This window comes from Vicia villosa, linkage group LG6 (genome assembly GCF_029867415.1).
Source record: "Vicia villosa cultivar HV-30 ecotype Madison, WI linkage group LG6, Vvil1.0, whole genome shotgun sequence".
Lineage (NCBI taxonomy): Eukaryota > Viridiplantae > Streptophyta > Magnoliopsida > Fabales > Fabaceae > Vicia > Vicia villosa.
The window spans coordinates 148,408,264-148,423,927 of record NC_081185.1 but is presented as its reverse complement, the minus strand read 5'-3'; the positions used below and the strand labels follow the sequence as shown (position 1 = coordinate 148,423,927).

Below are 15,664 nucleotides of genomic sequence, written 5' to 3'. Positions count from 1 at the left end.
ACAAAAGAATTTCGTAGACAACAATGGCATGAATATTTGTAATTTATTAAAAAAGGTAGTGTGTGAAATATATTAATAAGCAGTTAGAAGAAAAAATTTAAATTAAGAGGTTAATTAAAATTTATGATGGATTAATTATGAATAAATGGGTTGAGTTAAGTTATGAAAAAAATAATAGAGAATGAGAATGAAAACTTTTCTTACTAGATGGAATGAAAATAGTTTTAAAATGTGACACGTCATATTTATATATGATATGACAAATATAACTTGATTATATATGACATCACAAAAATAAGATTTAGAAGAAGTTTGCGGTTCTGTTTTAATAAATTATATTTTAATCTATTTATTACATTTGGTGCAGACTTAGTGATAAGAACGGAAGCTGATTCTTGAAATCTCAAGATGCAAAAAATATAAAATCGTTTACTTTTTATTAATTTAAATATTTATAGATTATCTGAGGCTATTCTTACAAAGATTATATTTAGTCAGAGGCTATTATTACAATCTCAGTAAGGAACATCATATTCTTATTCAAGGTATGAATGGACACTACAACATTTTGACTATACAGCAACACGGGAAAAGCGTTGCAAAATCATTAAAAACCGTTTCCTTTGCCTATAAGAACGGTTTTAAGACCGTACCAAACCGAGGCGTTCCTTTAGCCTTTCGCAACGGTTTTCTTAACCAACAGCAACACCTTTTCATGAACCGTAGCTTTAGTCATCTTTAGAGAACGGTTGCAAACAACAACGGTGGCACCTCGTTTTGATATTAAAACCGTTGCAGTTGAAATTTATTAGGGAACGGCTGTTTTATGGGATACAGAAACGGTTTGTAGCCGTAGTTCAATAGAAACCGTTCTAATAGATTCGCAACTTGATTTCTTAATCAAAGGCTACAACAACGCCTTCAATGCTATAGGAACAATTTATAACCGTTGCAATAAAAAATTTAAAATTTAAAATTATTTTATTTTAATATTCTGGTAATGAATATCAATCATCATTCACAATTCTTTATTTTAAAATGACCTTTCATTTTCAAAAAATTACATAACAAAATAATATAATAATATAATTCATTATATATATATTCCAAATGTCAATCATGGTTCACAATCAAAGTTGTACATGAATTTGTTTCACTAAACTCCAGTTGAAAATCAAGACGTGTACTCTTTCTAACATCCTCAGTAGATCGAAATTTGGTGCTTTTCAATTGGATACCCTTGATGTTGTTTTCAATTGAAAGACCATGTTCACGGTGCACAAAATTCACATCCAACTTTTGGATGATTGAAGTTGACCTGTCAATAAGAAAATGCTTCACATTAAAATAATTCTAGAAACACAATTAAACACTAGTTTTGATTAAATGAAACTAACAAATTTAACCACATTTTCCCAAAAGCCAAAATTTAGTGTCAAACAGGGTCATAAACAATAACAGAATACTTTGAAGAAACAAGATCTTAACTTATGTAGTTTCTCTACTACCCTTCAAATTTCTTAGAAAGAAAATGAAAGTGCAGCCCCAAGACTACACTTCAACCATATAATTTAAGTTAATCAAACCAAAAGGAAGGTAAAAAGAAACACTACTAATAAATTATATTGAGAAACAAAACCAATAACACTAGACAGATAGTTTTAGTGTTTGATGTTCTGTTGATCTACTAAAAACTTAGTGTACAAGTTTTACTTATAATGTGATATTGTCACCATAGGGGTGCAAAAAAATGTCCCTCACAGTGTGCATAATTTACCTTAAGTATCTAATATCAAAATTAAAGTCCAAAGTTTTTTAACAGTGAGAATTATATAGAAGACAATGATCTTGATAATTACTAGCTTCCTAGATGAATCTAAATGATACATACAATTAAGAAGCAAAAATCTTAATGTAAATGATACCATCCTACATGAATAAGACAATCTATATGAGAAATGTTAATAAGCAAAAAAATCTATTTTATAGAGAAAAACATACCGCTGGAAGTTTGCTACAGAACAATACATCCAAACGTGCATCAAGTGTATTTTCAACGGCCACGATAAAACGGTTTCGGAAGGTATTGATACCGGTACTGTTATTCACTGTTTTTATGACAAAGAATAAATTATAATTAGGAGAATTAATAATTACATATTCTTATAAAATTATAGGTTCCTATTGAAATTATACGGTACTATTAAATTAAATACATTGTTTATTATAGAATTGAAAATTGAATAACTTGAAAGACTCAACGGTGAAAAAAAAGAGATTTAAACTAGATTTATTTGAATCTTATTCAATAACTTACATCTTAATTTACATTTCAAATTAACTACACAATAGGTGGTAGAAAACAAATGGTCACGTTAACCTATTTTAATTGAGATTCCATCTTAATAGTAACCATTTTGTTATATCACAGCACACACCAAAGATAATGCAGTTTAACAAAACTAGAATACATGTGAATTTAACCAACTAACACTTAGTTTAAAACTAAACTAACCTTCTAATCTAATGATACACCATATTCAAATCTCAGAGGCTCGCAAACCACTTTCAACGGCTTCCACTCAGAATGGAAGAAGGTGTTATCGCTCTCAAATTTGATCAAACCGGACACGACTAGCCTAAGCTCCACCATTATGTGTTCACTGTTGTTCCAGTCTATGTGTTTCATGCTGAAATCAACAAAAACCAATGGATTCATCAGTGTCAACATCAAGCATTCGATAGTGAATGATTGCAGAGAAGAGTTATCTATAGACTTTCATTCATATAAAACACTTAGGAATTGACATGAGTGTTGCCGTTGGCATTTTGAATGACAATTGAAAGACTCAAATCTGCTGGGAGTTGGGTATTGTTTAACTGCCTGGAGTGAAGTATGCTTGAATTGACACATATATTAGGGAGTTATGATTCATCTAATCCGACATATGACTTGTAATAACTATGACGAGAATGAGAGGGATATCAACCATGAGAGTCAAAAGAAAGTGACGCATTTTTTACAATCACAAAGAGCAGTAACACTTGTCAATGCTGAAAAAGAAAATCTCAAAACTTTGGTTACTTTACTGAAAAATAAAAATGAAAGGTGAAACTCCTATAACAGAAGTTAAATTCAAATTGTGAGTTGGATGTTGAGAAGAAATTGTACTATCACAATGAACAAATCTGAACTTCTGAACTTTGAACTTCAGTTACTCTTTCCCAAACATGAAAGTCATAGTATATATAAAATAAATATGAATGGTTAATAGAGATGGAAAGGTGAATCTCTTATAATTGATATATCTTCCGACTTTACTTCTTTTTCAAATACTATAAGTTATGTATGTCATTTTCACAGTACAGTAAAGTACTCAAATAAGTTATCATATTCACAAACAAATTATATGCATCATTTTCACAATACAGTAAAGTACTAAAAAATGCAAAGCAAACAAATTGATCTATAAGTCAGTAGACTCAATAAGTACCACAACTCCAAATCACTAGACACAAATTTCTCAAAATAATAATGTAATACTAAATTGTTTACCGGGACGAATTGAGCTCTCGCACACTGTCTCAACTGCGAGTAGTTCCACCAGGCAACACATTGTCTCAGCTACTAGTAGTTCCGGCAAGGCAGAGCAAAGTTATTTCTAAACCAGATAAAACATAAGAAAAACTGATTAAATCATAAACTATAGTAAAAATAACTAATTTTTATTGAGAATCACAGTAGTCAATGCAAGTTGTAGGAGAAATTGTATGGAATTTGAAGGAAGATCTTATCAGAGCGACGAATCATACACAACTTGAAAATGAAAAACTCCTCCTCACAGTGTGATATGACCCTTGCATCTCTCAGGGAAATCATTGTCTTCGTGAGAGACTTACTTCAAACCTTTGATTGAAATACTTCCTAAAACCGTTAAATGACATAATTTCGTGAAGTACTTGAGTTTCGTGAAACCCTTGATAAACCCTAAAATCCTAACTATGTGTATGCAAGTTGAAGGATTTGAGAAGAAAGAGAAGGGAAGAAAGGGTAAGGATTAGGGTTCGGGAGAAGAATCGTTCACACCTTTGGAAGAATCGATGGGGAAGGAAAGAAAGCGTTAGGGTTAAGGTTTGATGAGTCTGGATAGAAGAATTTTCACTTTCAGTTTCAACGCTCTGATATTCAGAAAGGGAACCAAAATATTTGTTTTAGCGCTCTGGATTTTGGAAAGGGAGTGAAATTTTTTTGTTTTAGCGCTCTGGATTTTAGAAAGGAATGAAATTTTTTTGTTTTAGCGCTCTGAATTTCGGATAGGGAGGGAAATCATTTGTTTTAGCAAGATGACCTAGGAAGCGGAACGGCTGATGTTTATGTTGATGGACAAAATAATTTTTTTTTTATTTCCAAAAAAATCTCTAGCAAGAGGATCACCACTATTCGATCCAGTTAGAGGATTTTTTTCACAAATAAAATTTATTTTAATCAAACATAAGAGGACGGCCTTATAAAATTAATTTTTATTTAAATAAATAAAAATTATATGAGAATGGTTTTAACGTGTTATTAATAAAAATATTTCTCTTTGTCATATACAAGAACACTTTTCAGCCGTTGCATAACATTTCTAAAAAATATATACACTATCGCAACAAAATATATAATTTGTTCCCTATTACACTCTACGAGAACGGTTAATTTACCTCCCATAAATTAGGCGTTGTCGTAGGCTCAAAATGTTGTAGTGGGAAGAAACATTAACTATCTTTTCACCAGCTAAACCGGTTTCACATTCGGCAACTGCATCACTAGCGTATCTGGCAGCCAAGCTTATAGCTTCGGGGTCCTCAATCAACACAGCTTTTAACTCCATTATCAACGTATCGTAACTATGGATTGCACATTCTTTGATTGCTTCAGAAGAAGGATATTTGTTCATCATTTGTTTAACGTATTCTTGAGCTTTTGTTGTCTTTTTTATTGCTACAATCTTTACAAATGACCTGCAAAAAGTTGTACGATCATTGATCTGAGTAAGTGGAGGGTAGGATTCTATAAGTTTCAGACAACGTTGTTCGAAGTTTTTTTTACTAGGTTCTTTACATATATTTTGGTACAACTTTGGATTTGATGTTGGTGAAATGGCATGAGAAATAAATATAATAGAAATGGTGACCAATAAAGATAAACAAGTTGAAACTGCCATTCTCTCTTTTGTTTTTGATGATAGAACAACTTAAGAATTCTTAATTTATAGATAAAGAGAAAAACTGAATATATTGACCAAAAATAAAATAAAAGACTAAAAGTTGTGAAACATAAACCTGACATAAAAAACAATGCAAAATTAATTAATCAAATAAATGTATGATTAAGTCTCTTAATACTTTTATTTCCTCCGTTTCATGTCATCTTTTCTATTTTTATTTGTCTCAAATTATGTCATTTTAAAATACTAATATAATATTCATCATTTATTTCCACTTATTCTTATTTATCGTATTTTTTTTGTTAGAATAATGATACTTTATTAAACCAAAAACACAGTATTACAAACCGATCCAATATGGATCCAGGTACAACTATTCAATCAAGCAAAAATCTAGTCTATAGTCATGTGTGTTTTGTCAATATGAATGCTAAGTGTTCTATTGAGGCTACCTCTATGAGCTATGATATGCTTGCTATGATATGCTTAATGTCTTGCTCCATATTTGGGTGTATCTCTTTACCAAAACAAATTGCATTCCTTGCAATCCAAGTAGCATATATTGTTTCAGTCACAACAATTTTGAGTAATCTTCTGCGCCATCCTTTTATATTAATTTCGAATAGCAGCCAGCTTTTTTCCTCTGTCCATGCCTTAGGCTGTCTATGATATCCAATCCAGCCCATGATATTCCTCCAAGTACCCCCTATCCCATGACAAGCAAAGAAAAGATGGTCTAAGTTTTCCTGCTCTCCACAAAACACACAGTTGCTATCAGTTTCAACCCCAAATCGGGCTATCCGATCCTTCGTGTTCAGTCTGCCCAGAAACGCCAGCCAAGTAATGAAAACAGCTCGTGGCCGTGCCAGATTTCTCACAAACATGTGTCTCCAGTTTGTGCTTTCTTTCTCTCCTCTTAAACAGGCATACATTTTTGTCGTTTTATATCTTCCCGTTTGTACCACTTCTTGCCAGTATGTCATATGTTGCACATCATCTCTGCAGTTGACAATGGTTTTTAAGAGCCACGAGGTAGTGGTGTTTGTCTTCCATTCCATAACATCAGTACCTTTGAGATAGAATGTATTTACCCATTTAACCCATAGCTTGTCCGCCTTTGATTGTAAATTCCACAGTAATTTCCCAATTGTTACCGTATTCCATTCCCGCAGCGAAGTTATATTTAGTCCGCCTGCTCTCACGGGGCTGCACACATTATCCCATGCAACTGGGGCTCGTCGTGTAATCTCCTCCGTGTTACTCCAAAGATAGCTTCGGAAAATGGATTCTATGCGCTTCAAGACACTCTTTGGCAAAGGAAAAACTTGCATCCAATATGAGGTAACTGCAAATAGAACACTATGGATAAGTTGTTTCCTCCCTGCATAGCTCAGGAATTTTACAGTCCAATGCTTAATCTTTCCAACAATTCTGTCAACAAGAGGGCTACATTGATGCACGTTGAGCTTCTTGCAGGATAGGGGGACACCAAGATATTTAAATGGCAGCTCTCCTCTTTGGTAACCTGTAATTTGCAGCAGATTCTCAATGGCATTTTCATCAAGTCCTCCTGTATATAATTTGCACTTTGCCGGATTAGCCTTTAATCCTGTTGAGGCTGAAAACTCATGAAACACATCCATCATTCTTGCAACTGAACTATCATCTCCTCGAGCAAATAGAATTAGATCATCTGCAAAACAGATATTGGTTAGGCATAATTTGGCACACTTCGGATGAAATTTGAAGTCAGGTGTGGTTTGTAGCTTTTTCATGCATCTGTGCATATATTCCATCACAAGGACAAATAGCAGAGGTGATATTGGATCACCCTACCTAAGTCCTCTCTTTGCAGCCAAGTAATCACTGTGTTGCCCATTTATGGAGTAATTGTATGAAACACTAGTGATACAGGTCATAACCCAGTTGATGAACTTATTAGGGAAGCTTAGTTCATGCATTATGTCTTTCAAGGCCCTCCATTCAAGCGTGTCATACGCTTTCTGCAAGTCCATCTGTATAGCACACCTGGGGGATATGTGTTTTCTATTGTACCCTCTCAACAACTCATGAGAAATGATTATGTTGTCTTGTATTACTTTCCCTGGTATAAAAGCGGACTGACTGTAGTCAACCACAGTATTTATCACTTTGCTGAGCCTATTAGTTAGGATCTTGGAGATAATTTTATACAGGACTGTGCAGCAAGCAATAGGTCTCATATCCTTCATCCTGTTAGCATTTGGGAATTTGGGAATCAAAGTAACAATTGCACAGTTTGCAGCCCTGTACAGTCTTCCATGATCAAAGAAATCATAAATTGCAGCCTTCACATCCTTACCAATGATTTCCCAGGTGGCCTTGAAAAATTTAGCATTATATCCATCAATGATCTCCTTGTCACCTACAAGTTATGTTAATTCAAGCTGATGTGTGTGACTGAGTTGAGCTCCTTGTCTTAAGACCTCCACATCAATATGTCTCAATTGGGGGCTAGCTTTGCCTATTAACTCACCATAAAATCTGAGTACCTCTTTCTCAATATTTTCATGCCCTGTAATTTCCATGCCATTGTGATCTTCCAAAGCATATATCCCCGAGGCTTTGTTTTTAGTTTTCACAATTGTATGAAAATATCTATTATTCCCATCCCCAAGGAGTAACCAATCAACTTTGGCTCTTTGCTTGAGAATCTGCTCCTCAAGTTCAGTAGCCCTTATAAGTTCCTCTGATAGGTGTTTAATTTTGCCAATCAAACTCCCATTGAATCTGTCAGTCATTAGTTCAGTTTGAGCTTGCAATAGTTGATGTCTGTACTTGTGAATCTGTCTAATGCTCTCAGTGGTTCTATTAGTGAGCATTTTCAAGGCAGGCTGCAACTACTTCAAATTTCTCCACACCTTGTACATAGGTCTGTCTGTAGTTGTGGAGTCCCAATGGCTTTTGATAGTATCCAAGAAGTCACTTCTATCAGCTATGCAGTTGAGGAACTTGAAATGGAATTTCCTGTTTGGTAATTGTTCCCCCACATTCTGAACTCTCAAAGCTGCATGGTCAGAAATGTGTTGTTGAAGAATATTAATAATGCAGTGAGGAAATTGTAAAAACCAGTCCCTATTGCATATGGCATGGTCAATCCTAGAGTATATGATATGAGTTGTATGTCTATTGTTCCAAGTGAAGTGCTCCCCTTTGGTCTCATGAGCATACAAACCCACATCCTCCATCATCTTCTCAAGGTCAGCATATTCTGCCACTTGGACTTGCTTCCCCCCTAATTTATCGTATTTTTATTCATATAACTATTAACTACTCAACTCTCAATTATTAATAAGATTATATCATATCTTAATTCATATAACTACTCAACTGTCTATTATTAATAAAATTATTTTAGTAAATGACACTCGATTTATTATTAAAATTGAGTTTTAAAAAATATAAAAATTTCAAAGAGAACACCTAATACGAGACAAATGAATATTGTTGGATAGTATTCTTTATAGGAATATGATCAAATTCTTTTAAATTGTCTGTTTTATTTCTATAGAACAATATCATTTTTTACATATTTAAGAATAATTTTTTTTAAAGTTAATTAATTAACTTAATCAATAATAGATCAAATATAAAATTTAATTTAATTGCTATATAGTGTCAAAGTAAAATATTTTATACCATCAACGCTTCATAATTTTCAAATTTGTTATTTTAAAATAAATTTAAATCAAAATCAAATATTTTTAATAAATTGTTTTGATTAATTGACGGTGTACATCTTTATACTATAAGTGCATTTCAATTAAAATTTTTAAAATTATAATTATATTTTTAATTATTTAATCAAATTAAAAATAAAATTACACTAAAACTAAACATTGCCTTTATATATAAATATAGATTAAAACATATATTAAAATTAGGGGTGTCTGCGGTGAGGTTTGGGCGGTTTTGACGAAAAAAATCATCCGAACCGCAAGAGAAAAAATCGTGCGGTTTCGTTTGGTTCGGTTGGCTTTTAAAAAAAATCTGAACCAAACCAAACCAAATTAATGCGGTTTGGTTTGGTTCGGTTGGTTCGGTTTTTTACAAATATTTTATTGAGCCATAATACACATATAGATGACAACATAATTTTGTATTTAGACATTCATACACTATCAAATAACAACAAAACTCGTCATATTTTGACAACAATTTTCCATTTAATATATAAAAATTAAATTAGAAAAAAGTGGAATATTAAATATAAAATAATAACATAAAACAATATAAAAAATATTATAATGAAACAAAATAATATAAGAGACAAGAGATTAGTGAAGGTGGAAAAGAAAAAAAAAGTGTTGAGAGATTAGAGAAGAAAATGTGCGATAAAAACGAAACTGAAATACAGAACATTTACATAAAAATAGAAGGTGGAAAGAAAGAATATAAGAGAGTAGAGATTATAGAAGAAGAAGGAAGATGTATGTGGCAAAGAAGGTGCGATAATGTTATTAGAGATTTGAGAAGATCGGAACTACAATTATATGTGTAATGATGAGAAAATTGTTGGTAATCATAAGGCTAAGGTATAATAGGTTTAATTTTTGGTTGGATGTGAGTTAAGTAAAATTTAGGTTGTAACATAATGCGGTTTGAACCAAATGCGATTTTAGGAACCCCCTGTCCCTTGTTTGGCTGACTGGGCGAGGGGAATCTTGCTGACTGGGCATGGAATGGGCGAGGGGAATCTTGCTGACTGGGCATGGAATCTTGCTGAAAGCTGGGTTTCGAACTCAAGTCACTAATGTTACATTCCTACTAGCTTACCACCAAACCATGCATGTTTTGTTGTTTATATTTGCAAACAAGTTCTATATAATAATATTCCATTTTTTTCAATTAAAAAAGCTGTACATATTAAATAGTTATTAAAATACTCCATTTTTTTATTTAGTTTTTTAATTAACTTTTTCAGTAATATATAAATTAAAAAAGCTGTATTATTTAATAATTATATAATTATAAAATGTTTAAAAGTATTTTAATTAATGTTTTTTTATAAAATATTTAATTAACGTTTTTAATTAACTTTTTTTATAATTATGTTTAAATGTATTTAAAATATTTTAACGTTTTTTTATATAATATAAATGTATTTAAAATATTTTAACGTTTTTTTTATAAATATATAATTATATAAACAAAATGTTAATTAAAATTATTAAAAAAATATAATTATATAAAATTCATTTAAATATTTTAATAACTATTTAAATATTTTAATAACTATTTTAATTGCCCAGTTTTTTTAAAATGTTAAAAAATTTATAAAACATTTTTATTAACGTTTTTATTTACATTTTTATTTTATTAATATTTTTATAATTATTAACGTTTTTATTTTATTAACGTTTTTATTTTATTAACATATATATAAAATATTTAAAATATACATTTAAGATACATTTATATAATTATATAATTATAAAATATTTAAAAATACATTTAAAATACATTTATATATTTTATAATTATATAATTATTAAATAATACATTTAAATATTTTATAAAAAAACGTTAATTAAAATACATTTAAATATTTTATGATAATTAAATAATACATTTATATAATTATTTAAATATTTTGTATTTACAGTTTTTTAAAGTTATTATAAAATAATATTAATATTTGTAAAATGTTAAAAAGTTAATATTTATAAAATGTTAAAAATATTTATTAACGTTTTTATAAATTTATTTTTATTAACGTTTTTAAATATTTATAAAATGTTAAAAATATTTATTAACGTTTTTATAAAATGTTAAAAAGTTTTTGTATGTACAGCTTTTTTTTATTAAATCTATATATATTTATTAATGTTTTTATTAAAAATATTTAAAAATTTATTAACGTTTTTAAAAATTTATAACAAGAAAGTAAGTCATAACTTATAACAAAGTAAGTTATAACAAGAAAACGTGACTGGTTCAATGGTTGGAGGATCACCCCATATGCATTAAGACCTATCTTGTTTTCTAAGGGGCGAAGGCTAAATTTTTTTTTAATAAGGGGGAAAACCGAATCTCGCTACTTTGGCAGGGGGTGAATAGTATTTAACCCTAAAATAAAATAGTTTCCAAATGATAGTTAAATATGAACTATCATTGTGTTATACATCTAAACAAAATGCAGTTGTGAGTTCACATTTCCATTAAAGATGTTTAATATAAAAGATAAAAAACGGCGCCCATGCAATATATATCTATCATATAAGAAAAGTCTACCATTTGGGACTTTCTTAGGCTATCCACATCAGCATCTGTTCCATGGTTAATCCACATCAGCCTTTGACAGTTATAATTTTTTCTTCTTTCAATTTTCAATTCCCTTTAATTCATTCAATCCAATTTTATCATCAACTACCATTAACACCAACAATCATGGAAACGTTTCAATCTTCGTATTCCAACCGTTCCAAAATCTCGCTCATCCTTTCTATCTCTCTCACGGACTCCCCTCTTCTTCTTCTTTCTTTTTCTCTTCTTCTTCCTTCCTCCTATTTGTTGATCTCTCTATCTCTTACATTTGTGTCTTCCTCACCATCAGCATATGGGTTAGTTGTTGTTACATCACACGTCGCCTGAAGCATGTTGTTGTGCGATATTGCGGGAGCATTTACGCCAGGATCTTTTCAATACTCAGCTTGGTTACGGTTGCAAAGTGAGATTGATTCAGAAGCTACAAAAGGGGTATGGGATTTGAACCGTGGTTTGTCTGTCACTTTCAACATCAAGGTGCTCACCTGCAGTGTATGCTTGGAGAAGGTTAATATCGAAGATGTACTTCGTAGCCTGCCCTGCCTTCATTAGGTCTGTTTAGTTGCCCTGGCTTCTGATTTCTTCTTCCTTTCTCCTTTTCAAGTTTCATTTTGATTTAGTTTTCAAAGTTTCAAGTTTCATGGTGTCGGCTCATGCGGAAGGGGAAAGATCCATGGCCGATGCAATTTCTGATGATGCGTATGCATCAGTGTTTGTTATTACTTTGTATGATTTGTTAAATGACCTAATTTTGCTGTGGGTTTATGCAGGTTGGATGATGAAGCACAAGTTTGCTTGGCTATAAAAAAGAAATGATGGCAATGAGAGAGATCTATTGGTTCTTTGTAGTATTTTGATTTTGTTTATGCTTTGAATTTCAGGTGGCGGTTCGTTTCGATTTGGGTTTCTCCGATTACGCTAACGGTTCATAGGCGCACCTATTTAAAATTCGCTTCTATGTTGTATAAATCATATCTACACTGTGCATGAAAAGGAAGACGCGAAGCTGGGCTCACCGATCCAACAACTAAAAGAGGCAAGGTTTGAAGTTCCCTACTTGCTTTGTTGAGCTCTACAGGATCCAAAACCTAGGATACATGTATTAATCAGTTATTAGTTTACAACTTACAAGGTATTTTAATGCTTTATTTATTTTATAACTGCGTATTGATAGTTGTGTTAACTCTAGAATATTGAACTTAGGCTTATCTCTTTTACAGGTAAAGGTGGCCTCGAGGCTGCTGTGACTTGGATAGAAAACCATGAGAATACGCTCGACATAGGTGAGATGCCCTTGGTACAATATTTTTGTTTATTCATACAGCTTATTGTTATCTCACATGCATTGTTTCATGAGTTATATATATTTTGATTATGCAACACAAATGATTCTTCATTTTGGATGATATATTAAGAACTCGATGATATAGTATACAATTTTCGGAAATTGATTCACAGCCGTCAAAAAATGAATGTGGAATGGGGAGATCATGACCACATATAGTAATCTAATGCTTAAATCCAAATTGTCATATTTATGATACGGATTGTTCAATTTCGTAGAAATGGTGGTCATTCACCCAACCAACATCTTGACTGCAGTGGACTGCAAGTCGCAACTGCAGGCAATCCAGGTCCATAATTTCCAGCTTCGTGGTCTTCAGTTATGACAATTTTCAACAGCATGTAACAGATTACCACATTAAAGACCCTAGCGCGGAGAATGAATATGGTAGGGAGTGGAATCTCTGGTAGAATTACAGAATTCAATTTTGGCTCTCTCCATATGTGACATGTTGAGTATCCCATGTAATTTTTTAATTATAAGTGTACCTTAATTTTCTACATCGTCAAATAATCTTTACGATCGATTTTCAGGCAGCATCAATATGATTAGTATAAGGGGCTTCTGTTTTCTGATGAAGTTCAATTCTAAAAACAAAGCATGTTGCGAACAGTGTGAACAAAATGTAGTAGATGGTACCATGTAGTTGATTATGCCAATTGCAACATAAAACAAGTTGTAGATACATATATATACAGCTCTATTTTAATATTGTATAATGTGTTAAATCGAAATCTGACCAATTTAAGTTGCAATTATATGCTTAACTCAGTTTTCTTTGGACAAACTGAACAGAGGAGTCGCATAATGTTTTAATCAATCCTCTTAAATTTGTTTTGTTTTCATCTTCACAGTTTTTTTCTCCAAACTATCATGATATGTTGATCATAAGCATGTGGTTGTTTATTTACTATAGTTAAACTGTGGTGTGAATTTTGATTACAGGTTTGATAGATAAGTTATGTTTTTGTTTTTATGAATTTTCAATTACTTTCTCCAAGCTGTATTGATGTTCTACTGCTGCTATATTAATGTCCCTTGATGAATTTATTTTATTTATTTCTGGGTGAGCTGGTCCTAAGAACGGTGAGCAGTATGGTGTACCATTTAAAGAAGAAGAAGAATGGGCAGATGACGAAGTTGTAGATTTTAATGTAAATTCAGCTGAGCGGGGGAGGCTCCAAATGTTGTTGTAGATCGTCCTATTGGTCAGCTACAGCTGTTGTTGGATGATGAAATTGATGAATTCATTAAAGGCATGTTTGATGTTGAGCCTGTTCTTGAACAGGATTATGTGAATGGTTATACTGACTTCATTCTTATTAATTTCTTATTGTAATATTGGTCTTCTCTCTAACAACTTTTATGCATGTTATTTTCGATAGCCGTTGACAGACTTTTTTCCATGACTCATGCAAGTTGTTAATGAAGAAACACAAAGTATGGTCGTGGGTCAGTTCTCCGAGGCTATGATATTCCTTGATCCAAGTGCAAATTTGCAATCTAGCAGTCAACATTATGATGCACAACTCAGCTTTGACTTCAATCAGTCAGTTTCTTCACACTTTGAAAGAAACACCCATATTCCAATTGAAGACTTCAATGGTTCTTTATCTTTAACAAATCCAGGTATAGTTGTTGGCACAAGATACAATGTTGCTCATCTGCAAAAAAATGATTTTACTTTCTTTGATTTGGATGGAGATTCAAGCTTCCTATCTCATTTCTGCTGAGCTCTTCACAGTTAACTGTGGTTGACACGCCATCTTATGCGAGGCAGAAACCTTTTCCGTAGTTTAAATTTTGATATTTTGAGAGCCTTATTATAAATTAAAACTAAACTTTATGGTATTATATTCCTGTTAAGAAAATGAGATTCGAGCCAGTTTCAAGTGTCTCTTCTGCTTAGTAAATGTCGTAGGCTATCCCTAATACCTCATAGTTTTTGGTCATGTTTAGGTATTGTGTGTGATTTTGTCAGCTTTCCTACTGAAAACACTGAAAATCGAAGAAACACTACGGAAGACGTTGCTACTACAAGTAGATTGTCATCTGCTCTTTGGGCTTTTGTGGATTCAATACCTACCACTCCTGCACTAGCCGTTGAAAATCCTTTGGTGAACCGGGCTTTGAATCGAATGTCTAGCTTCTGCATGATGAAGATGAAGCCCACCGACATCACTACATGTATTGATACTACAACTATGAAGAAAGCAGGCAGAAAGGGAGTCTTATTCCTTTTCTTGCCTATTCTTATTGCTTTATGTGCTTTCTTGTGAGTTTCTATTGGAAATTTAAGACTATTAGGGAGATACATCTCTCCTTGAATCTGTAAACCAAAAGTTTTGCTGCTATATATATAATTTTGTCTGAGATCTCCTCAGAGTTAATGAAAGCAATTACTCTTCTAACATATTCTGAAAATAAAAATATTTTATCTGTTGTAAATATTCAACTCAAGATATGGTTTAGGGTAAGCCAGATTCAGCCGTAATTCAAGAGTAGAGGCAGTAATATCTTGCCAAGCCACTAAACTTTATAATCTTATTGTTGTTTGATTTTTTTGGATCCCGTGTAATATCATGTTTTGATTATCCTTGATTGTACAAATTTGTGAAATGTGTACATAGATGTGTGTCTATATGCCAATTTTGTAATCATCTCCAATTGGTAGTAACTTCTTCAGCATTAATATTATATTGTTGTCGTTACTTCTGGTAAATACATGTTGCTGGATTGTTATTTTGGTTATGATGTTCTACACAGAAAATCCAGATGAGAATTATTTATAGGACAATCAAAA

At 32.0% G+C, this 15,664-nt stretch overlaps 2 long non-coding RNA genes across 5 annotated transcripts; one reads left to right on the top strand and one right to left on the bottom strand.

The window, feature by feature from the left end:
- Positions 1 to 1,006: 1,006 nt before the first annotated feature.
- Positions 1,007 to 4,327, bottom strand: LOC131612705 (uncharacterized). 2 transcript variants are annotated; one of them, XR_009287455.1, is made up of 5 exons: positions 3,814 to 4,327; positions 3,557 to 3,662; positions 2,516 to 2,690; positions 2,002 to 2,108; positions 1,007 to 1,318 (listed from the first exon to the last, which is right to left on the bottom strand). It is a non-coding gene; the product is annotated as an uncharacterized LOC131612705 (long non-coding RNA). The 2 variants fall into 2 exon arrangements; XR_009287456.1 differs by lacking the exon at positions 2,516 to 2,690.
- A 7,139-nt stretch (positions 4,328 to 11,466) lies between these two features.
- On the top strand, positions 11,467 to 13,586 carry LOC131612704 (uncharacterized). 3 transcript variants are annotated; one of them, XR_009287453.1, is made up of 5 exons: positions 11,467 to 12,068; positions 12,287 to 12,648; positions 12,737 to 12,799; positions 13,080 to 13,311; positions 13,395 to 13,586. It is a non-coding gene; the product is annotated as an uncharacterized LOC131612704 (long non-coding RNA). The 3 variants fall into 3 exon arrangements; XR_009287454.1 differs by having other exon boundaries at positions 11,468 to 12,068; positions 13,080 to 13,248; XR_009287452.1 differs by having other exon boundaries at positions 11,469 to 12,068; positions 13,080 to 13,586.
- The last annotated feature ends 2,078 nt before the right edge of the window (positions 13,587 to 15,664 follow it).